The sequence below is a fragment of the Eleutherodactylus coqui genome, unplaced genomic scaffold (assembly GCF_035609145.1).
Source record: "Eleutherodactylus coqui strain aEleCoq1 unplaced genomic scaffold, aEleCoq1.hap1 HAP1_SCAFFOLD_72, whole genome shotgun sequence".
Classification (NCBI taxonomy): Eukaryota; Metazoa; Chordata; class Amphibia; order Anura; family Eleutherodactylidae; genus Eleutherodactylus; species Eleutherodactylus coqui.
In genome coordinates this window covers 566,883-591,270 of record NW_027101776.1, presented here as the reverse complement: position 1 = coordinate 591,270, position 24,388 = coordinate 566,883, and the positions used below count along the sequence as shown (strand labels likewise).

At 46.5% G+C, this 24,388-nt stretch overlaps 1 pseudogene; it reads left to right on the top strand.

The window, feature by feature from the left end:
- The first annotated feature begins 278 nt into the window (after positions 1 to 278).
- Positions 279 to 406, top strand: LOC136591257 (U2 spliceosomal RNA; annotated as a pseudogene).
- The last annotated feature ends 23,982 nt before the right edge of the window (positions 407 to 24,388 follow it).

Genomic DNA, 24,388 nt, shown 5'->3' with positions numbered 1-24,388 from the left:
GACCCCCCCACCCCCGACATTGCGATCGGCGCTATGCAATGGATATGGATGCATTAGACACCTGCAGGTAGTAAAATACCTGCGGATGTCATTTTTCCCTGCAGGCGCGGGTCCCGCGTGCAGGAAAAAATCCGGACATGCTCCATTCAGGCGCGGGTCTCCCGCGGGGACGGCTCACCCTGGTTGAGAAGGCGTTGGGCGGGGCTATGCAAAGGTCTTCCGGCTCCCTCAGTGCATTGTGGGTGTGCCCGGAGTGCTGGCTGAGCGTGTTGCATCTGATACGTCCCCTATCTGGGGATCATATATTAAATGGATTTTTAGAACAGGGAGCTGGAAAAAGTGCTTGCTCTGTCCACTCCGCACATTGACCTGGTATTGCAGTACCTCCAGTACTGGTGCACCCCCTTTCCTACAGCAGTTTCCAAAAGCAGGAAAAAAAACTGATGAGCAAGAGGTGCAGCGCAGCTGCGGCTGCTAACAACCAAGCACTTAGATTTAGGCCTCATGTCCACGTGATACATGGCGGAAGTATCGCATGATACTTGTGCGACGGCTCGTGTTTTTGCGTGATGTCCTGTAGTTTTTATTTGTACCATTTTGGAGTTTATAAGACTTTATCGCTGTTTATTATAACTTTTTTTGGAGATAGGAATCGGTTACGTGCACACTTCCCATAGACTTGTACAGGGACCCTTGGTGCGCAAATGTGCACAAAAATAGAGCATGGTGAGGTTTTGCACGCATGCGAAATGTGTGAGTAAAGAGAATTCTGAAGGCATCCATTGAAACAAATATGTTTGTGTGAAGCGGCCCTTACTGTACTTTTGTTAGCACGAATCAAGCACATTTGCAAGCGCAAAAAAACACGCAACCATGCCGCCATTTATTGAAATGGGCAATTAGTGTAATTAGAATAATACATGTTCTGCCCCTGCAGAAATGCACGAGAAAATAAAGGGGACTGCTTTTTTTTTTTAACAAAATGCGCATGCAAAATACACTTATGTGAAGGAACTCGCTGCAATCAGCGGGTTCTACTGACGTGTATTTAGCATGTATATTTTTCATGCATAATATGCTGCGCAAATACATCTGTGTGAATCTGGCCGAAGAGCCCACGGTGGTATGCGTAAAACGCTGCGTCTCTGCGGTGAGAACACAGTCGTGGACATGAGCCCTAAGGCTGGAGCTCTATGGAGTCTTTCGCCATGACATGGGTCATGTGACCAAAGATCGCTGTGCAGCCCTGTGAACTTGCATTCTCAAATATATCAATGGGGTCGCGCAAGTTCCCACAACCTATAGATTGCTTAAACCTCTACGAGGTTGGATTTTTGCAATATATTGGTCGCAGCTACTTGTGAGTTGTATCGCAACTCCATTGTCTTCAGTAAGGCCGGTTGCACACGACCGCTTCACATTCCGAATGCGGGATACCACTGCGGAATCTGGCCGTTAACCCAGACGGTGACCCTGCGTTCCTGCAGAATCTGCAATGCGGATGACCGCGAGAGTGAAGGAAGTAGCAGTAGTATGTATCTTTCAATGCATGTGATTTGCTGCGGATCCTCCGTGTGGACGACGACTGTGGATTGAACAATAGGAAACCGGTGGTGTGAAGCCGGCCCGAGAGTGTGAGGTCGCAGGGCTATACAGCAATCTTGGTCGCGTAGCACTAGTCTCATTGCATGACTACGACTCCGCCGTTCATGGGAGCTCAGTGCTTGACCATCTCCGTCAGCTCGACAGAAGTGAATGGAGAAGTAGTCACACGTTTAAAGAAATCTCATCCATATAATGTTGTCTCTATTGTATATATTGTTATTATGCTGTCTCCATATGTGTATATGTCTGTATATGTGTGTGTGTGTGTGTGTGTATGTGTATGTATATATATATATTTTTTTTTTCTTTTTCTTTCCTGAGGAAGCGAAGCATGCCTTGAGGCTTGTGTTCTGGATGTTTTAAAACTCTGCTAAAACCACTGATTACCAATGATCTATTGGTGGGCAATTAAAAAAAAAAACAGTAATGGAGCTAAAAGTGATGTAGAAGTAGTAGCCGTGAAAAGGAGTGGAGGTTGGAGGGGTCTGTAGAGGGCCCCAAGCTAAACTTATGCACCCGAGCCCATGAGCCTCTATCTACGCCCCTGCTCTGGGTAATATGCAAATAAGGGAGCTGGCATGAATCCTCCTTAGGGAGAGCAACTACAAACTGAGTAAGCAGATGCACCTGGCCATGCACGCTCCTCTGGGTAATATGCAAATAAGGGAGCTGGCATAAATCCTCCTTAGGGAGAGCAAGTACAAATTGAGTAAGTAGACGCACCTGGCTGTGCACGCTCCTCTGGGTAATATGCAAATGAAGGAGCTGGCATGAATCCTCCTTAGGGAGAGCACCTACAAACTGAGTAAGGAGACGAACCTGGCCATGCACGCTCCTCTGGGTAATATGCAAATAAGGGAACTGGCATGAATCCTCCTTAGGGAGAGCAAGTACAAATTGAGTAAGTAGATGCACCTGGCCATGCACGCTCCTCTGGGTAATATGCAAATGAAGGAGCTGGCATGAATCCTCCTTAGGGAGAGCACCTACAAACTGAGTAAGGAGACGAACCTGGCCATGCACGCTCCTCTGGGTAATATACAAATAAGGGAACTGTCATGAATGAAAATAAAAGCTGATTTTTCTACGAAAAAGTTATCCAATGTGCTGGTCCTCCTTCTGAAACTTTCCTAAACACTCTGCTCCTCACACAGCTGCCCGCCTGCTCACCCACTTACTCAGCCACCCCCTCTCTCTCACACACACACTTGCTGTGTTCAATTTGTCTTATTGGTCGAAAAAGACATTACATTAGATTAGATTTGAGTATTTAATTCCTTTTTTTTTTTTTAGCAAACGTACAGGTTCCATCACAATACTGTAACAAACAGTAACTGAACAAACCTTCGGAGAAACATACCAATTGTCCAAATAAGATATCTTTATCTATTAAAGTAGGAGTGAAAAAAAGCAGGAACAGTGTGTTGCCTATAGATGTTTAGAGATGTATTAGGCAATAACTATGCAAACCCACGGAACTAAGCCAATTGCAGGGAATAGAGCCTCCTGAGTGTGAACAAGCTGGTGATGCCACCAGCTGCTTCCTTTCTGTAAGTGAGTGGAGCTACTGAAGAGAGGAGCCGCTCCAATCTAGTCTTGTGGAGCTAGTGAGCGCTATATTACCTTCAGAGGGGAAGGATGGGTGGGACGCTGTTGGATCCTGGGGGGGGGGTGTTGGATCCTGACAGTCATCAAAGGGATGACAAACAGCTAGAACTAGAAGTAATAGATGCAATATAGACCATCCAACATAACACTGATACATATGGTTGGTGAGGAGATAAACTGCTATAGGCGTGCCGCGCGCCGGGCACATCCGCCGGGCCGAAGAAAGAAGATCCGGCCGCAAAGAAGAGGAGACCTGCCCGGTCCGCTACGGGTAAGTTATTCTTATTTTAGGTCTCCCGCGGATCCGGACGGCTTCCATAGGCTTCAATAGAAGCCTGCAGGAGCCGTCCCCGCGGGAGACCCGCACCTAAATGGAGCATGTCCATTTTTTTTCATGCTCCACATTTTTTTTAATTCACTTTTATTGACCATCCGCGGGTATTTATCTACCCACGGGTGGTCAATGCATCCCTACGGGGTGCGGATCCGCGTGCAGGTGATCCGCTGCGGATTTTAATTCTTTTCCCCGTGGACATGAGGCCTAAAGGCTCTGCATATCCAAGTGATTCTGATATTGTTTTTTTGCCACATGTTGTACTTCATTTAGGAGGTGAAAATAGTCTGATAAAATTAGTGTATATTTATTAAAAGCGTCAAAATTGAGAAAAATTTAAAAAAAAACGTAATTTATTTTCAGCCGCAATATCTCAAACATGTGCAAACATACTGTACAAATCTTTGATAATGGAGACCCCCTGTATGTCCCGTGTTCAGAGATATACCCATTGTGGCCCTAATCTTGTGTCCGTATGCACAATGGGGGCCAAACCGAAAGGAGCAGCCGGTGGCTTTGTGAAGTTATTTTGCATGAAAGTGTTTTAGGCCCCATTGCCCACTTGTGGAGCCCTTGAGCGGCTTTGGAGAACCCCCACAAATGACCCTGTTTAATTGTCTCTTTATTAACAATTTTCCATTACAATCAAAAGAGAAAAAGAGAAAAAAAAAAAGGGACTTTTCATATTGTTAACATACAGAAAAACTGGAGAAAGACAAACCTCTAATAAATGGAGGCAAAATACTAAGTGATCAAAAGTATGGACCCAAAATGGGGCAAAAAGCTCGTCACGTAGAAAGCAAGGCCTCACATACCTCTGACCGGGAAAGATGCAGAAGTTATGGGATGCTGAATGCGGGGATGGGAAAAGAACTTCCAAAACCAAGTGTTGTGTTTGATATGGAGATAATCTGCCCCCCGCAGGACACAATGTATCCGGGCATTAATGCTGGAATACATCACAGGCGTCGAGAGATGGGAAAATAAGAACTACACTTCACCAGGCCTCATATGGCCATGTCCTCAAGGGGCTTCCAAGAAATACATTGACCCCTGGGGAAGGGGGGGACAAACACAGGGCAGTCAGAATATGACAGTCATGGGACCAGCCCTCCGGAACAGGACCAATGCTCTCTACAGGTGCCAGGAGCAGAAGAATGATGATGTCATCATCCGGCTCCACTACATACACCGCGTCGGCCGACACTCCACCCCTCCCACAACAGGCGTCCGGCAGTGTGAAGGGACCACACAGGCGCCAGGAGCAGGATGATGATGTCATCATCCAACTCCGCGCCGGCCGACCCTCCACCCCTCCCACAACAGTTGTCTGGTAGTGTGAGGAGACCACACGGGTGCCAGGAGCAGAAGAATGATGATGTCATCAACCAGCTCCGCGCTGTACACTGCATTGGCCAACCCTCCACCCCCTCCCACAACAGGCAGTGCGGCAAGGGAGTAACGCACTCCATGCACAGTCTTTATATGGTGGGGGCCTCTGAGTTCCCTCACCGCAGGGGCCGGTTTGCAATTGTGACACCTGACGGTACACCTATGCTTTTCCTAAAGGCACACAATCTGCTGGTCAGTACGATTAAGGGCGCCCACCCACTGGCGATTTTTTTCCCTGCGAAATTCGCAGCATTTTGTTCTCTGCAGGGGTCTACGGGACTTGTAATGTTAAAATTGCGATCGCGCAATTGAGAAAATTAGTGTATATTTATTAAAAGCGTCAAAATTGAGAAAAAATTTATAAAAATGTAATTTATTTTCAGCCACAATATCTCAAATATGTGCAAACATACTGTACAAATCTTTGATAAGATATATATTTCCATCTGTTTACTTTATTCTGGACGCACATTAGAAAAACAGGAGACGTACAAATTTTACATTGATTTTTAACATTTTGAGGAACACTTTTTTTTCCTGCACCAAGCCAAGATTGCAAAGTCTCATGGGTGTCCAAATGATAGATCCCCCCACAAATGACCCCATTTTATAAACTACACCCCTTAATGTATTCACTGAGGGGGTCAGGAGGATTTTTACCCCACAGGTTTTGTCAAGAATTAATGCAATTTGGAGGGGAAGAAATTAAATTTCATATTTTTGCAAATATGTCATTTTAATTTTAATGATGGGCTTTTTTTCTATATTGCACATGAAGATGAGGATTGGCACCCCAAAATGGAGACCCCCCGTATGTCCCGTGTTCAGAGATATACCCATTGTGGCCCTAATCTTGTGTCCGTATGCACAATGGGGCCCAAACCGAAAGGAGCAGCCGGTGGCTTTGTGAACAGTTATTTTGCATGAAAGTGTTTTAGGTCCTATTGCTCACTAGTGGAGCCCTTGAGCACTTGGGAGAACCCCCACAAATGACCCTGTTTAAAAAACTAGACCCCTTAACGAATTCCTCTAGGGCTGTGCTGCGTATTTTGACCCACAGTATTTGAATGAATCTGAGCAAAGCAGAAGGAAAAAAGTTAAAGTTGTACTACCTCTAGCTTGGATACAAAATGTGAAACAGATCCTGTTGTATCGCCTCTAGCTTGGATACAAGACGTGATATGGGTGGGCAAGCTGCCACTTGGGATGCATTATGCATTGACACTTGGGGGTCAGGATAACAGCATGCTGACAATAGAGGGCAATGTATAGCTTTATGTCTTTGGTGATGTTAAATTCATTCTCTGTGGCTGATTTTACACAAGTGAGCACTATATCAGCCCGAGAAACTCAAACCTATATCTCGCATGGCAAATATGCGAGTGTGTCTGCCAGTGCAGTGCGCCTTGTAAGAACAATGCATTGCGATGTGTGTATGTGTCTAAAATATATACACATACATACACACATACATATACAAACACACACACACCGCTGTAGGAGCAACTGTAAGAAACAAAATAAATGGTGGGAATATGGCGGCCGCCTGATCTTTCACGCACATAGTATTCATAGGGGAGGTCCTATATTTTCTCGGTCAAGTATTAACGGGAGAGAATACTGCTGGTGAAAACGAAACCACAGAAAGCTTAGGCTTAGTTTTGTCCCAATATACGGCCGTGACAATCACCAGCGATGCTTTTTTTTTTTAGAGGATTAAATCGCATCGCTGCCGCGCACATTAAAAACCACATGTTTTTGTTTAACGCGCAAGTCGGTAGGACTTTCCAGTGTTAACATTGCAGCGCATATTTGTCGCCTTGTGATGCGATAAAACGCAGCCTCCATAGGATTACATGGGAGATTTTAAAAAACGCACTGCGCAGAAGGACACAGCAGGCTGCGATTTTCTCTCTCAACATCACATCAGTGAAAACCTTGCTGAAGGGAAGGGAACCGTCGGGAATCATTGGCTGCGAAATCTGCTTTTTTTTTTTTCAATAACCAACGCATCGGTTAAAAATGGCGCGATTTTACCCGCCGGTTTGAAACCACCCTAGAGAAAAATAGGGCAAAAAGATGGAGAACTGGGAGGTGACCCGCTAATCTCTATGGTGCTGTAAGTTTGGGTAAATCCAATAGGTGGTGCAACACGTTTCTGTAAAACCAACAGAGGGCGCTGCAATGTTACTGTAGAAACCAATGGACAGCATGGCAGGTAGCTATACATAAACTATACAAAATCTGATTGGTTGCTGCTGCCGCCGCCATTTTTTTAAAAGGTACGCTCAGTTCTTTCATAGAGAACAAGAAGGTAGGTACTTACAATTCAGGTAGGTAGGTTCAGTTTGGGCCTGGGAGAGACTCCAGTGGAGACTGACGGAAAAATGGCTGCTTACAACCTGTGGTCCTTGTTTCGGGTGCGTGTGTCACCATCGATCTAATGTATCTTACTGCATAGATATATATCTAGCTATAAAAATAGATAGTTATATATCAATATAGATATTTCTAAAAATATCTAGCTTTACGTATAAATTTAAACTTCTATAGTTATAGTTTTGTAAGGCTGAAAACAGACATACAGAATTTGTATTATTATCAGCATTATTCTTATAATTGCCATTGATGTTATTCCAGGGTCAGGTAATACACTGCATGAGGCTTTGACCAATTTTTACTATTTTAGGTAAAAAGCTGCATTGACTGCACTTCTGCATTTAGTGCGATATGGTAGGACTGCAAGCAAAGCCTGAGACAAGATCTTGGTGCGCCCCATGACAATACATATCAGGTAGGTATCCTGCCCTAGAGGTATGAAGGCACCATACAGCAGCACTCATCTGTAATCCAACCTGCAGGGACATTGTGTGCTGCTGTAATGCCCCAAAGTTACTGTAAGATTCTATTGCTTTACTGGTTTTTGCTTTTTTTGGTGTTTTTTATCTTTCATCCCAGTGCTACAAAGACCAAGGACAGAAAGCTCTGGCACTGAAATACTGTGATGAGGCTTCAGCCATGCCACCTGTTACTAAAGAGGTGAGGACTGTCAGTAGTAACGTGGTAACACAATTCAACTGTTATTTCAGCCATTGATTTACTGACCTACTCCACTGCTTACTGTATTGATTCTCTAGAATAGAGCCTCCATAGCCGCCTGTTCCCCATCTTCTATACTAGAAGCTAGAAGTGGTACAACGCAGTACTAGAGTCCCCTTCCCTGTCCTTATCTTATCTTTTATCCAAGCTACAAGGCGTACAACAGGGTACTAGAGCCTCCATTCCCATCTGTATAACCTCTTGTATCCAAGCTAGAAGTGGTACAACAGGATACCAGAGCCTCCTTGCCCACGTTTCATGTTTTGTCACCAGCTGCTTCCTTTGGGTAAGTGAGAATAGTGAGAATTTTGGCCCATGTGAAAGGGGAATTACTGTATGCTAAACTGTTCACTTCATTTTCATTACCTTCTATGACATTTATGGAAATGACACGGCACAGATTATTGTTAGGGGTTCCATCACACTCCCCTTCTGTAGCCGCACCGCCTCCACGCTCCCCTCATGTAAGCCCACTTTCCTAGTGTAACCGTATTGTCACCACACCCCCCTTAGGTAACCATACCGTCTTCACACTCCCCGCATGTAACCATACCACGGTTCGAAAAGTGTCATAATAGAGCCTTAAAGGGGTTCTGTCATTAAAAACAAAAAAATATACTGTATACTTACCTATTGCTCCCCAGGGAGCCTGCTTACCTCTTCTTCTTATCCCAAATCTTCTCCTGGAGCCGCTTGTCACTTCGGTCACGTGACCTCCAGCAACCCGATTTTCCTCCATCCGGTCAAAAAGTGTACATTGCGCTACCTTCCGCTTCCTTCACTAGTGACGTATGCGTACATTGCCTTGTCAGGAAGCGCGGAATGAAAGCAGCCGTGCGAGACAATGGCGCGACTGCGCACGTGCGAACCCGGCACACGACTGCGCATGCAGCTATCCTGGAGATAGCTATAGTCTATGGAATATACACGGGCTTTAGCCTTGGCAGTCGTCGTCTTTAAAATCTATGTATAGCTACCTCCCATGCTGTCCATTGGTTTCTACAGTAACATTGCAGCGCCCTCTATTGGTTTTACAGAAACGTGCTGCACCTATGCTCCCTTTAATAAATGATCCCCAAATAGGGGACGTATCAGATGCAACACGCTCAGGCAGCACTCCGGGCGCACCCACAATGCTCTGAGGGAGCTGGAAGACCTTTGCATAGCCCCACCCAACGCTTTATCAACCGCGCCCTCCCCCCTCCCCCTCACATCCTCCTCAGTCCTTCCTCTTGCACCGTGCTCACGCATCCTAGGCTTGCAGAGCCTGCAGGACTCGTCACCTCCCTACGCAGGATGGTTAAGCAGACGATGACACTAGAAGCAAGCACTAGTTTGCCTCTGAAGGTGCGTCCGTCGGTCGTTTTGAGAGATCTCTTTTGGTGGACGCATTTCGAGTGGGGACGGACGGAAACTTTTTCCCAAAAAAAGGAAAATTGGCTTCGAGCCCATAGGGCTTTATTGGCTTCCCCTGGGCTGGCATTAGTAGACCCTAGTAAGAATAACTATAGATCAGCATGGTCATCTGAAGAAGTTAAAATGTACAGCAGGCCTTTTTTTTTTCCCGCCATACATAAATAAATTCATCCATCCATCCATAACTATAGATTATATAGAGAAATAAATCTTGCTATTTGTATAGCGATAGATAGATAGATAGATAGATAGAGTGAGTAGATTATAGACATACATTATATCCAGATGATAGATTTTAGATTATTTATATCTGTGTAGATTTTATCATCTATATTAATTATATAATAGATCTATGGATTATCTATCTATCAATCAATAGATCTATTATATAATCAACATACATTATAGAATCTACATATATACATAATACAGCTTTATGTGTTTGTGTATGTATGTAGATATATAAATATATATATATATATATATCATCTAAAATCTATCTTTAATCTATATGCACAAGATCTATAATTCAGATATAATCTATATCTATAATCTACATAATTAATAAATAGATAGATTCATTCAGTCATACTCATTCATTCATACATACATACATACATACACACTGTATGCAAATGAGCCAGGTGTCTGGCAGGCTGGTGTCACTGCATTGTGATGTCATCAATTTAGAAGTATAAATACCGGACTTGGCAGCCATGTTAGTCAGTCTCCGCTGCAGCTCGTGGACTGGAGGTGGGGGATCCCCTATCTCCTCCGAGAAGCCACAGAACTGGACCCTTTTTATTTTTAGCAGAGTGCATTTTTAATGCAGCACACAAGGGGGAGACAGCGGCCTACCAAAATCTACTGGGTCATATGACGTGGCTGGCGGTGGGCGGGGAAGCGGTTTTTACTCTATCTTCCGCTGTGCTACAGCGGAAGATAGCGTGACGCACTGCTTCCATTGACTAGAATGGAGGCCGGCCGCGCGTACACCCGCGGCAAATAAAGCATACCGCGGGTGAGGTCAGGTGATTTCACGGTGCGGAATTCCACGATGGAATTCCGCACCGTGAGCATTGAGCTATTGGGTTCAATAGAACCTAATAGCTGCGGGCAACGCAGCAGATTTACGCAGCATAAATCCCTCCGTGGGAATGAGCCCTAACTTTAGCCAGCAGAAGGCGCCATAGTATAAGGCAGAAAAAGAAAAGCCCCATGGCAACCCAAATCCAAAATTGGATTGCAGAGGGTTAAAGAGGCCCTGTCCTTTTTAGAACGACGGGGGTAAAATCATACGTCCTGATCAGCCCCGCCCCTGACACGTTGGCGCTTTGCGATAAATAAGTGGGTTTTGTGTTGCAGTTTGGGTACCCAGTCTCTAAAAGGTTCGCCATCACTGATATAGAGGAAGCCCCGACATGTTGGATACACATGGGAGTGCAGCGCCAAAAACGCATGGAACCGTAGTAACAGTGTGAAAATGGCCTTATAAAGATATATGTTTACATTTAGGCTGGATTCCGATGAGCTTACGCATATTTGCACAGACAAAGAAATAACACGCAACGATTATCTCAGCTAGTGAAATAGACAATTAGTATAATATGCGTTCTTTCCCTATGAGAATGTGCGAGAAAATATAGTATGCTGCGTATTTTTTTGTGCGATCGAAATGCACATGGAAAATACGCGCCTGTGAACAAACCCATTGAAATCAATCATTTCTATTTTCTGTGACTTTCGTAGGTGCAACTGCCCCAGAACAAATGGAATCCTGTCCCCTTCACCAGCAGTTTACACTCCGTGCCAGTGCGCGGAAGTTTGGAAATTGCTACGAGATGACAGGCGCCGCCCGATCTTCACCACCTAAATCAAGTACAACATGTGGCAAAAAAACAATATCAGAATCACCTGGATATGCAGAGCCTTTAGGCCTCATGTCCACGGGGAAAAGAAGAATTAAAATCCGCAGCGGATCACCCGCACGCGGATCCGCACCCCATAGGGATGCAATGACCACCCGCGGATAGATAAATACCTGCGGATGGTCAATAAAAGTGAATTAATAAAAATGTGGACATGCTCCATTTAGGTGCGGGTCTCCCGCGGGGACGGCTCCCGCAGGCTTCTATTGAAGCCTATAGAAGCCGTCCGGATCCGCGGGAGACCTAAAATAAGAATAACTTACCCGTAGCGGACCGGGCAGATCTTCTTTCTTCGGCCCGGCGGATGTGCCCGGCGCACGCGCGCGGCACGCCTATAGCAGTTTGTCTCCTCACCAACCATATGTATCAGTGTTATGGTGGATGGTCTATATTGCATCTATTACTCCTAGTTCTAGCTGGTTGTCATCCCTTTGATGACTGTCAGGATCCAGCAGCCCCCCACCCATCCTTCCCCTCTGAAGGTAATATGGAGCTCACTAGCTCCACAAGACTAGATTGGAGCGGCTCCTCTCTTCAGTAGCTCCACTCTAGCGACTTCACTGATCTGCTGGCTAGAATGTATTGGCTGGTGGTAGGATCTCCCAGCAGCCACTACACTCCAGACGCACCATCCAATCAGTGAGCGCGGGGCGGGGCTAGTGGGCGGCAGCGCTGGGGAGGACGCAGCAGTTCTGAACTTCATGTCTTTTGGGGTGGGTGCGGTGGCCTTCAGTTCCTGCAGGCAGAGCTGCACATCCAGCAGGTGAGGCCATCATATCTCTAGTGGGCATTAGTGTTTACAGCTGCTTTAACCAGGGCATTGTGGGTAATGGGCGGGGCCATAGTCTCCGCTGGGGCATTGTGGGTAATGGGGGGGGGCTCTCTAGTCTTCGCTGGGACTAGTGGGGTCATAAATAAAGAGAGGTTTATGCGCACAACAGAACCATCTGCACAGCGCAGGCCGAGTCTTCATGCATGGCTGCTGCCGCACAGGAGGCTGGAGGGGCGGGTGAATAACAGCACCTAGCGGACATGGCGCGGCCCCAACTGCACCGCTCTGCGCCATCTGCGTGCAGCACGGGGACTTCTTACAGATGCGACACCATTGTACCCTTTACATTCCACGGTCAGCATAGATTGCTGTCAGTCCCAACCAGCTCCCACTGTGAACCCTTTACATTCCACGGTCAGCATAGATTGCTGTCAGCCCCAGCCAGCTCCCTCTGTGAACCCTTTACATGTCACGGTCAGCATAGATTGCTGTCAGCCCAAGCCAGCTCCCTCTGTAAACCTTTTACATGTCACGGCGGTCAGCATAGATTGCTGTCAGCCCCAGCCAGCTCCCTCTGTAAACCCTTTACATGCCGTGGTCAGCATTTATTGCTTTCAATCCCAGCCAGCTCCCACTGTGAACCCTTTACATGCCGCGGTCAGCCAAGATGGCTGTCAGTCCCAGCCAGCTCCCTCTGCGAACCCTTTACATGCCGCGGTCAGCATAGATTGCTGTCAGCCCCAGCCAGCTCCCTCTGTAAACCCTTTACATGTCGCGATCAGCGTAGATGGCTGTCAGTCCCAGCCAGCTCCCTCTGTAAACCTTTTACATGCCCAGTCAGCATAGATTGCTGTCAGCCCCAGCCAGCTTCCTCTGTGAACCCTTTACATGCCGCGGTAAGCATAGATTGCTGTCAGTCCCAGCCAGCTTCCTCTGTGAACCCTTTACATGCCACGGTCAGCATAGATTGCTGTCAGTCCCAACCAGCTCCCTCTATAAACCCTTTACATGCCACGGTCAGCATAGATTGCTGTGAGCCCCAGCCAGCTCCCACTGTGAACCCTTTACATGCCACGGTCAGCATAGATTGCTGTCAGTCCCAGCTAGCTCCCATTGTGAAGCCTTTACATGTCACGGTCAGCATAGATTGCTGTCAGCCCCAGCCAGCTCCCTCTTTGACCACTTTACATGCCGTGGTCAGCATAGATTGCAGTCAGTCCCAGCCAGCTCCCTCTGTGAACCCTTTACATGCCACGATCAGCATAGATTGCTGTCAGTCCCAGCCAGCTCCCACTGTGGGATAGTACAATCTCAGATTCTGCTCCCACGAGTTTACAGCAAGTACCAGCCACCCAGGACATAAGTTATCTCTTAAGGGGTTAAACCGTTAATGCCACCGGATGTACGTCTGTCCTGGCTGTGTGGTACTTGCCACAACAGGACACAAACGTACATCATGTGGATGGCGTGGGATCAGAAGCTGAGCTCACACCATCCGATAGCGGGCTTCCCACTGCTACAGCAGGGTACCTAAGGATAGCGATCCCTACTATTAAACTCCTACATTCTGTTGAGATGGCAGCAAGTAGAGGATTCCCTGAGCGAGCATGCTCCCTATGTTATGTCGTCTGGCCCTTGTAATCGTGGCGGGCCGATTGGTTGCCATGACAACAGGTGTCCCTGCTTGCCATTACCTATGATCACTACTGTAACTGATGAGGCATTGCGGTACAGAAGCCTCTTGTATAATCATGGCTGTTGTGGCCCCTATAGAGAGAGATATAGATATTCAACTTTTCTGTGCATTTTCCTCTATTTCATATGGGGGGGGGGTGAAGACCCCCATATTTGGTATCACCATATCCGTAATGGCCTGTACAATACACTGAATACACTATCAAACACAGAAAAACTGGAGAAAGACAAACCTCTAATAAATGGAGGCAAAATACTAAGTGATCAAAAGTATGGACCCAAAATGGGGCAAAAAGCTCGTCACGTAGAAAGCAAGGCCTCACATACCTCTGACCAGGAAAGATGCAGAAGTTATGGGATGCTGAATGCGGGGATGGGAAAAGAACTTCCAAAACCAAGTGTTGTGTTTCATATGGAGATAATCTGCCCCCCGCAGGACACAATGTATCCGGGCATTAATGCTGGAATACATCACAGGCGTCGAGAGATGGGAAAATAAGAACTACACTTCACCAGGCCTCATATGGCCATGTCCTCAAGGGGCTTCCAAGAAATACATTGACCCCTGGGGAAGGGGGGGACAAACACAGGGCAGTCAGAATATGACAGTCATGGGACCAGCCCTCCGGAACAGGACCAATGCTCTCTACAGGTGCCAGGAGCAGAAGAATGATGATGTCATCATCCGGCTCCACTACATACACCGCGTCGGCCGACACTCCACCCCTCCCACAACAGGCGTCCGGCAGTGTGAAGGGACCACACAGGCGCCAGGAGCAGGATGATGATGTCATCATCCAACTCCGCGCCGGCCGACCCTCCACCCCTCCCACAACAGTTGTCTGGTAGTGTGAGGAGACCACACGGGTGCCAGGAGCAGAAGAATGATGATGTCATCAACCAGCTCCGCGCTGTACACTGCATTGGCCAACCCTCCACCCCCTCCCACAACAGGCAGTGCGGCAAGGGAGTAACGCACTCCATGCACAGTCTTTATATGGTGGGGGCCTCTGAGTTCCCTCACCGCAGGGGCCGGTTTGCAATTGTGACACCTGACGGTACACCTATGCTTTTCCTAAAGGCACACAATCTGCTGGTCAGTACGATTAAGGGCGCCCACCCACTGGCGATTTTTTTCCCTGCGAAATTCGCAGCATTTTGTTCTCTGCAGGGGTCTACGGGACTTGTAATGTTAAAATTGCGATCGCGCAATTGAGAAAATTAGTGTATATTTATTAAAAGCGTCAAAATTGAGAAAAAATTTATAAAAATGTAATTTATTTTCAGCCACAATATCTCAAATATGTGCAAACATACTGTACAAATCTTTGATAAGATATATATTTCCATCTGTTTACTTTATTCTGGACGCACATTAGAAAAACAGGAGACGTACAAATTTTACATTGATTTTTAACATTTTGAGGAACACTTTTTTTTCCTGCACCAAGCCAAGATTGCAAAGTCTCATGGGTGTCCAAATGATAGATCCCCCCACAAATGACCCCATTTTATAAACTACACCCCTTAATGTATTCACTGAGGGGGTCAGGAGGATTTTTACCCCACAGGTTTTGTCAAGAATTAATGCAATTTGGAGGGGAAGAAATTAAATTTCATATTTTTGCAAATATGTCATTTTAATTTTAATGATGGGCTTTTTTTCTATATTGCACATGAAGATGAGGATTGGCACCCCAAAATGGAGACCCCCCGTATGTCCCGTGTTCAGAGATATACCCATTGTGGCCCTAATCTTGTGTCCGTATGCACAATGGGGCCCAAACCGAAAGGAGCAGCCGGTGGCTTTGTGAACAGTTATTTTGCATGAAAGTGTTTTAGGTCCTATTGCTCACTAGTGGAGCCCTTGAGCACTTGGGAGAACCCCCACAAATGACCCTGTTTAAAAAACTAGACCCCTTAACGAATTCCTCTAGGGCTGTGCTGCGTATTTTGACCCACAGTATTTGAATGAATCTGAGCAAAGCAGAAGGAAAAAAGTTAAAGTTGTACTACCTCTAGCTTGGATACAAAATGTGAAACAGATCCTGTTGTATCGCCTCTAGCTTGGATACAAGACGTGATATGGGTGGGCAAGCTGCCACTTGGGATGCATTATGCATTGACACTTGGGGGTCAGGATAACAGCATGCTGACAATAGAGGGCAATGTATAGCTTTATGTCTTTGGTGATGTTAAATTCATTCTCTGTGGCTGATTTTACACAAGTGAGCACTATATCAGCCCGAGAAACTCAAACCTATATCTCGCATGGCAAATATGCGAGTGTGTCTGCCAGTGCAGTGCGCCTTGTAAGAACAATGCATTGCGATGTGTGTATGTGTCTAAAATATATACACATACATACACACATACATATACAAACACACACACACCGCTGTAGGAGCAACTGTAAGAAACAAAATAAATGGTGGGAATATGGCGGCCGCCTGATCTTTCACGCACATAGTATTCATAGGGGAGGTCCTATATTTTCTCGGTCAAGTATTAACGGGAGAGAATACTGCTGGTGAAAACGAAACCACAGAAAGCTTAGGCTTAGTTTTGTCCCAATATACGGCCGTGACAATCACCAGCGATGCTTTTTTTTTTTAGAGGATTAAATCGCATCGCTGCCGCGCACATTAAAAACCACATGTTTTTGTTTAACGCGCAAGTCGGTAGGACTTTCCAGTGTTAACATTGCAGCGCATATTTGTCGCCTTGTGATGCGATAAAACGCAGCCTCCATAGGATTACATGGGAGATTTTAAAAAACGCACTGCGCAGAAGGACACAGCAGGCTGCGATTTTCTCTCTCAACATCACATCAGTGAAAACCTTGCTGAAGGGAAGGGAACCGTCGGGAATCATTGGCTGCGAAATCTGCTTTTTTTTTTTTCAATAACCAACGCATCGGTTAAAAATGGCGCGATTTTACCCGCCGGTTTGAAACCACCCTAGAGAAAAATAGGGCAAAAAGATGGAGAACTGGGAGGTGACCCGCTAATCTCTATGGTGCTGTAAGTTTGGGTAAATCCAATAGGTGGTGCAACACGTTTCTGTAAAACCAACAGAGGGCGCTGCAATGTTACTGTAGAAACCAATGGACAGCATGGCAGGTAGCTATACATAAACTATACAAAATCTGATTGGTTGCTGCTGCCGCCGCCATTTTTTTAAAAGGTACGCTCAGTTCTTTCATAGAGAACAAGAAGGTAGGTACTTACAATTCAGGTAGGTAGGTTCAGTTTGGGCCTGGGAGAGACTCCAGTGGAGACTGACGGAAAAATGGCTGCTTACAACCTGTGGTCCTTGTTTCGGGTGCGTGTGTCACCATCGATCTAATGTATCTTACTGCATAGATATATATCTAGCTATAAAAATAGATAGTTATATATCAATATAGATATTTCTAAAAATATCTAGCTTTACGTATAAATTTAAACTTCTATAGTTATAGTTTTGTAAGGCTGAAAACAGACATACAGAATTTGTATTATTATCAGCATTATTCTTATAATTGCCATTGATGTTATTCCAGGGTCAGGTAATACACTGCATGAGGCTTTGACCAATTTTTACTATTTTAGGTAAAAAGCTGCATTGACTGCACTTCTGCATTTAGTGCGATATGGTAGGACTGCAAGCAAAGCCTGAGACAAGATCTTGGTGCGCCCCATGACAATACATATCAGGTAGGTATCCTGCCCTAGAGGTATGAAGGCACCATACAGCAGCACTCATCTGTAATCCAACCTGCAGGGACATTGTGTGCTGCTGTAATGCCCCAAAGTTACTGTAAGATTCTATTGCTTTACTGGTTTTTGCTTTTTTTGGTGTTTTTTATCTTTCATCCCAGTGCTACAAAGACCAAGGACAGAAAGCTCTGGCACTGAAATACTGTGATGAGGCTTCAGCCATGCCACCTGTTACTAAAGAGGTGAGGACTGTCAGTAGTAACGTGGTAACACAATTCAACTGTTATTTCAGCCATTGATTTACTGACCTACTCCACTGCTTACTGTATTGATTCTCTAGAATAGAGCCTCCATAGCCGCCTGTTCCCCATCTTCTATACTAGAAGCTAGAAGTGGTACAACGCAGTACTAGAGTCCCCTTCCCTGTCCTTATCTTATCTTTTATCCAAGCTACAAGGCGTACAACAGGGTACTAGAGCCTCCATTCCCATCTGTATAACCTCTTGTATCCAAGCTAGAAGTGGTACAACAGGATACCAGAGCCTCCTTGCCCACGTTTCATGTTTTGTCACCAGCTGCTTCCTTTGGGTAAGTGAGAATAGTGAGAATTTTGGCCCATGTGAAAGGGGAATTACTGTATGCTAAACTGTTCACTTCATTTTCATTACCTTCTATGACATTTATGGAAATGACACGGCACAGATTATTGTTAGGGGTTCCATCACACTCCCCTTCTGTAGCCGCACCGCCTCCACGCTCCCCTCATGTAAGCCCACTTTCCTAGTGTAACCGTATTGTCACCACACCCCCCTTAGGTAACCATACCGTCTTCACACTCCCCGCATGTAACCATACCACGGTTCGAAAAGTGTCATAATAGAGCCTTAAAGGGGTTCTGTCATTAAAAACAAAAAAATATACTGTATACTTACCTATTGCTCCCCAGGGAGCCTGCTTACCTCTTCTTCTTATCCCAAATCTTCTCCTGGAGCCGCTTGTCACTTCGGTCACGTGACCTCCAGCAACCCGATTTTCCTCCATCCGGTCAAAAAGTGTACATTGCGCTACCTTCCGCTTCCTTCACTAGTGACGTATGCGTACATTGCCTTGTCAGGAAGCGCGGAATGAAAGCAGCCGTGCGAGACAATGGCGCGACTGCGCACGTGCGAACCCGGCACACGACTGCGCATGCAGCTATCCTGGAGATAGCTATAGTCTATGGAATATACACGGGCTTTAGCCTTGGCAGTCGTCGTCTTTAAAATCTATGTATAGCTACCTCCCATGCTGTCCATTGGTTTCTACAGTAACATTGCAGCGCCCTCTATTGGTTTTACAGAAACGTGCTGCACCTATGCTCCCTTTAATAAATGATCCCCAAATAGGGGACGTATCAGATGCAACACGCTCAGGCAGCACTCCGGGCGCACCCACAATGCTCTGAGGGAGCTGGAAGACCTTTGCATAGCCCCACCCAACGCTTTATCAACCGCGCCCTCCCCCCTCCCCCTCACATCCTCCTCAGTCCTTCCTCTTGCACCGTGCTCACGCATCCTAGGCTTGCAGAGCCTGCAGGACTCGTCACCTCCCTACGCAGGATGGTTAAGCAGACGATGACACTAGAAGCAAGCACTAGTTTGCCTCTGAAGGTGCGTCCGTCGGTCGTTTTGAGAGATCTCTTTTGGTGGACGCATTTCGAGTGGGGACGGACGGAAACTTTTTCCCAAAAAAAGGAAAATTGGCTTCGAGCCCATAGGGCTTTATTGGCTTCCCCTGGGCTGGCATTAGTAGACCCTAGTAAGAATAACTATAGATCAGCATGGTCATCTGAAGAAGTTAAAATGTACAGCAGGCCTTTTTTTTTTCCCGCCATACATAAATAAATTCATCCATCCATCCATAACTATAGATTATATAGAGAAATAAATCTTGCTATTTGTATAGCGATAGATAGATAGATAGATAGATAGATAGAGTGAGTAGATTATAGACATACATTATATCCAGATGATAGATTTTAGATTATTTATATCTGTGTAGATTTTATCATCTATATTAATTATATAATAGATCTATGGATTATCTATCTATCAATCAATAGATCTATTATATAATCAACATACATTATAGAATCTACATATATACATAATACAGCTTTATGTGTTTGTGTATGTATGTAGATATATAAATATATATATATATATATATATATATATATCATCTAAAATCTATCTTTAATCTATATGCACAAGATCTATAATTCAGATATAATCTATATCTATAATCTACATAATTAATAAATAGATAGATTCATTCAGTCATACTCATTCATTCATACATACATACATACATACACACTGTATGCAAATGAGCCAGGTGTCTGGCAGGCTGGTGTCACTGCATTGTGATGTCATCAATTTAGAAGTATAAATACCGGACTTGGCAGCCATGTTAGTCAGTCTCCGCTGCAGCTCGTGGACTGGAGGTGGGGGATCCCCTATCTCCTCCGAGAAGCCACAGAACTGGACCCTTTTTATTTTTAGCAGAGTGCATTTTTAATGCAGCACACAAGGGGGAGACAGCGGCCTACCAAAATCTACTGGGTCATATGACGTGGCTGGCGGTGGGCGGGGAAGCGGTTTTTACTCTATCTTCCGCTGTGCTACAGCGGAAGATAGCGTGACGCACTGCTTCCATTGACTAGAATGGAGGCCGGCCGCGCGTACACCCGCGGCAAATAAAGCATACCGCGGGTGAGGTCAGGTGATTTCACGGTGCGGAATTCCACGATGGAATTCCGCACCGTGAGCATTGAGCTATTGGGTTCAATAGAACCTAATAGCTGCGGGCAACGCAGCAGATTTACGCAGCATAAATCCCTCCGTGGGAATGAGCCCTAACTTTAGCCAGCAGAAGGCGCCATAGTATAAGGCAGAAAAAGAAAAGCCCCATGGCAACCCAAATCCAAAATTGGATTGCAGAGGGTTAAAGAGGCCCTGTCCTTTTTAGAACGACGGGGGTAAAATCATACGTCCTGATCAGCCCCGCCCCTGACACGTTGGCGCTTTGCGATAAATAAGTGGGTTTTGTGTTGCAGTTTGGGTACCCAGTCTCTAAAAGGTTCGCCATCACTGATATAGAGGAAGCCCCGACATGTTGGATACACATGGGAGTGCAGCGCCAAAAACGCATGGAACCGTAGTAACAGTGTGAAAATGGCCTTATAAAGATATATGTTTACATTTAGGCTGGATTCCGATGAGCTTACGCATATTTGCACAGACAAAGAAATAACACGCAACGATTATCTCAGCTAGTGAAATAGACAATTAGTATAATATGCGTTCTTTCCCTATGAGAATGTGCGAGAAAATATAGTATGCTGCGTATTTTTTTGTGCGATCGAAATGCACATGGAAAATACGCGCCTGTGAACAAACCCATTGAAATCAATCATTTCTATTTTCTGTGACTTTCGTAGGTGCAACTGCCCCAGAACAAATGGAATCCTGTCCCCTTCACCAGCAGTTTACACTCCGTGCCAGTGCGCGGAAGTTTGGAAATTGCTACGAGATGACAGGCGCCGCCCGATCTTCACCACCTAAATCAAGTACAACATGTGGCAAAAAAACAATATCAGAATCACCTGGATATGCAGAGCCTTTAGGCCTCATGTCCACGGGGAAAAGAAGAATTAAAATCCGCAGCGGATCACCCGCACGCGGATCCGCACCCCATAGGGATGCAATGACCACCCGCGGATAGATAAATACCTGCGGATGGTCAATAAAAGTGAATTAATAAAAATGTGGACATGCTCCATTTAGGTGCGGGTCTCCCGCGGGGACGGCTCCCGCAGGCTTCTATTGAAGCCTATAGAAGCCGTCCGGATCCGCGGGAGACCTAAAATAAGAATAACTTACCCGTAGCGGACCGGGCAGATCTTCTTTCTTCGGCCCGGCGGATGTGCCCGGCGCACGCGCGCGGCACGCCTATAGCAGTTTGTCTCCTCACCAACCATATGTATCAGTGTTATGGTGGATGGTCTATATTGCATCTATTACTCCTAGTTCTAGCTGGTTGTCATCCCTTTGATGACTGTCAGGATCCAGCAGCCCCCCACCCATCCTTCCCCTCTGAAGGTAATATGGAGCTCACTAGCTCCACAAGACTAGATTGGAGCGGCTCCTCTCTTCAGTAGCTCCACTCTAGCGACTTCACTGATCTGCTGGCTAGAATGTATTGGCTGGTGGTAGGATCTCCCAGCAGCCACTACACTCCAGACGCACCATCCAATCAGTGAGCGCGGGGCGGGGCTAGTGGGCGGCAGCGCTGGGGAGGACGCAGCAGTTCTGAACTTCATGTCTTTTGGGGTGGGTGCGGTGGCCTTCAGTTCCTGCAGGCAGAGCTGCACATCCAGCAGGTGAGGCCATCATATCTCTAGTGGGCATTAGTGTTTACAGCTGCTTTAACCAGGGCATTGTGGGTAATGGGCGGGGCCATAGTCTCCGCTGGGGCATTGTGGGTAATGGGGGGGGGCTCTCTAGTCTTCGCTGGGACTAGTGGGGTCATAAATAAAGAGAGGTTTATGCGCACAACAGAACCATCTGCACAGCGCAGGCCGAGTCTTCATGCATGGCTGCTGCCGCACAGGAGGCTGGAGGGGCGGGTGAATAACAGCACCTAGCGGACATGGCGCGGCCCCAACTGCACCGCTCTGCGCCATCTGCGTGCAGCACGGGGACTTCTTACAGATGCGACACCATTGTACCCTTTACATTCCACGGTCAGCATAGATTGCTGTCAGTCCCAACCAGCTCCCACTGTGAACCCTTTACATTCCACGGTCAGCATAGATTGCTGTCAGCCCCAGCCAGCTCCCTCTGTGAACCCTTTACATGTCACGGTCAGCATAGATTGCTGTCAGCCCAAGCCAGCTCCCTCTGTAAACCTTTTACATGTCACGGCGGTCAGCATAGATTGCTGTCAGCCCCAGCCAGCTCCCTCTGTAAACCCTTTACATGCCGTGGTCAGCATTTATTGCTTTCAATCCCAGCCAGCTCCCACTGTGAACCCTTTACATGCCGCGGTCAGCCAAGATGGCTGTCAGTCCCAGCCAGCTCCCTCTGCGAACCCTTTACATGCCGCGGTCAGCATAGATTGCTGTCAGCCCCAGCCAGCTCCCTCTGTAAACCCTTTACATGTCGCGATCAGCGTAGATGGCTGTCAGTCCCAGCCAGCTCCCTCTGTAAACCTTTTACATGCCCAGTCAGCATAGATTGCTGTCAGCCCCAGCCAGCTTCCTCTGTGAACCCTTTACATGCCGCGGTAAGCATAGATTGCTGTCAGTCCCAGCCAGCTTCCTCTGTGAACCCTTTACATGCCACGGTCAGCATAGATTGCTGTCAGTCCCAACCAGCTCCCTCTATAAACCCTTTACATGCCACGGTCAGCATAGATTGCTGTGAGCCCCAGCCAGCTCCCACTGTGAACCCTTTACATGCCACGGTCAGCATAGATTGCTGTCAGTCCCAGCTAGCTCCCATTGTGAAGCCTTTACATGTCACGGTCAGCATAGATTGCTGTCAGCCCCAGCCAGCTCCCTCTTTGACCACTTTACATGCCGTGGTCAGCATAGATTGCAGTCAGTCCCAGCCAGCTCCCTCTGTGAACCCTTTACATGCCACGATCAGCATAGATTGCTGTCAGTCCCAGCCAGCTCCCACTGTGGGATAGTACAATCTCAGATTCTGCTCCCACGAGTTTACAGCAAGTACCAGCCACCCAGGACATAAGTTATCTCTTAAGGGGTTAAACCGTTAATGCCACCGGATGTACGTCTGTCCTGGCTGTGTGGTACTTGCCACAACAGGACACAAACGTACATCATGTGGATGGCGTGGGATCAGAAGCTGAGCTCACACCATCCGATAGCGGGCTTCCCACTGCTACAGCAGGGTACCTAAGGATAGCGATCCCTACTATTAAACTCCTACATTCTGTTGAGATGGCAGCAAGTAGAGGATTCCCTGAGCGAGCATGCTCCCTATGTTATGTCGTCTGGCCCTTGTAATCGTGGCGGGCCGATTGGTTGCCATGACAACAGGTGTCCCTGCTTGCCATTACCTATGATCACTACTGTAACTGATGAGGCATTGCGGTACAGAAGCCTCTTGTATAATCATGGCTGTTGTGGCCCCTATAGAGAGAGATATAGATATTCAACTTTTCTGTGCATTTTCCTCTATTTCATATGGGGGGGGGTGAAGACCCCCATATTTGGTATCACCATATCCGTAATGGCCTGTACAATACACTGAATACACTATCAAACACAGAAAAACTGGAGAAAGACAAACCTCTAATAAATGGAGGCAAAATACTAAGTGATCAAAAGTATGGACCCAAAATGGGGCAAAAAGCTCGTCACGTAGAAAGCAAGGCCTCACATACCTCTGACCAGGAAAGATGCAGAAGTTATGGGATGCTGAATGCGGGGATGGGAAAAGAACTTCCAAAACCAAGTGTTGTGTTTCATATGGAGATAATCTGCCCCCCGCAGGACACAATGTATCCGGGCATTAATGCTGGAATACATCACAGGCGTCGAGAGATGGGAAAATAAGAACTACACTTCACCAGGCCTCATATGGCCATGTCCTCAAGGGGCTTCCAAGAAATACATTGACCCCTGGGGAAGGGGGGGACAAACACAGGGCAGTCAGAATATGACAGTCATGGGACCAGCCCTCCGGAACAGGACCAATGCTCTCTACAGGTGCCAGGAGCAGAAGAATGATGATGTCATCATCCGGCTCCACTACATACACCGCGTCGG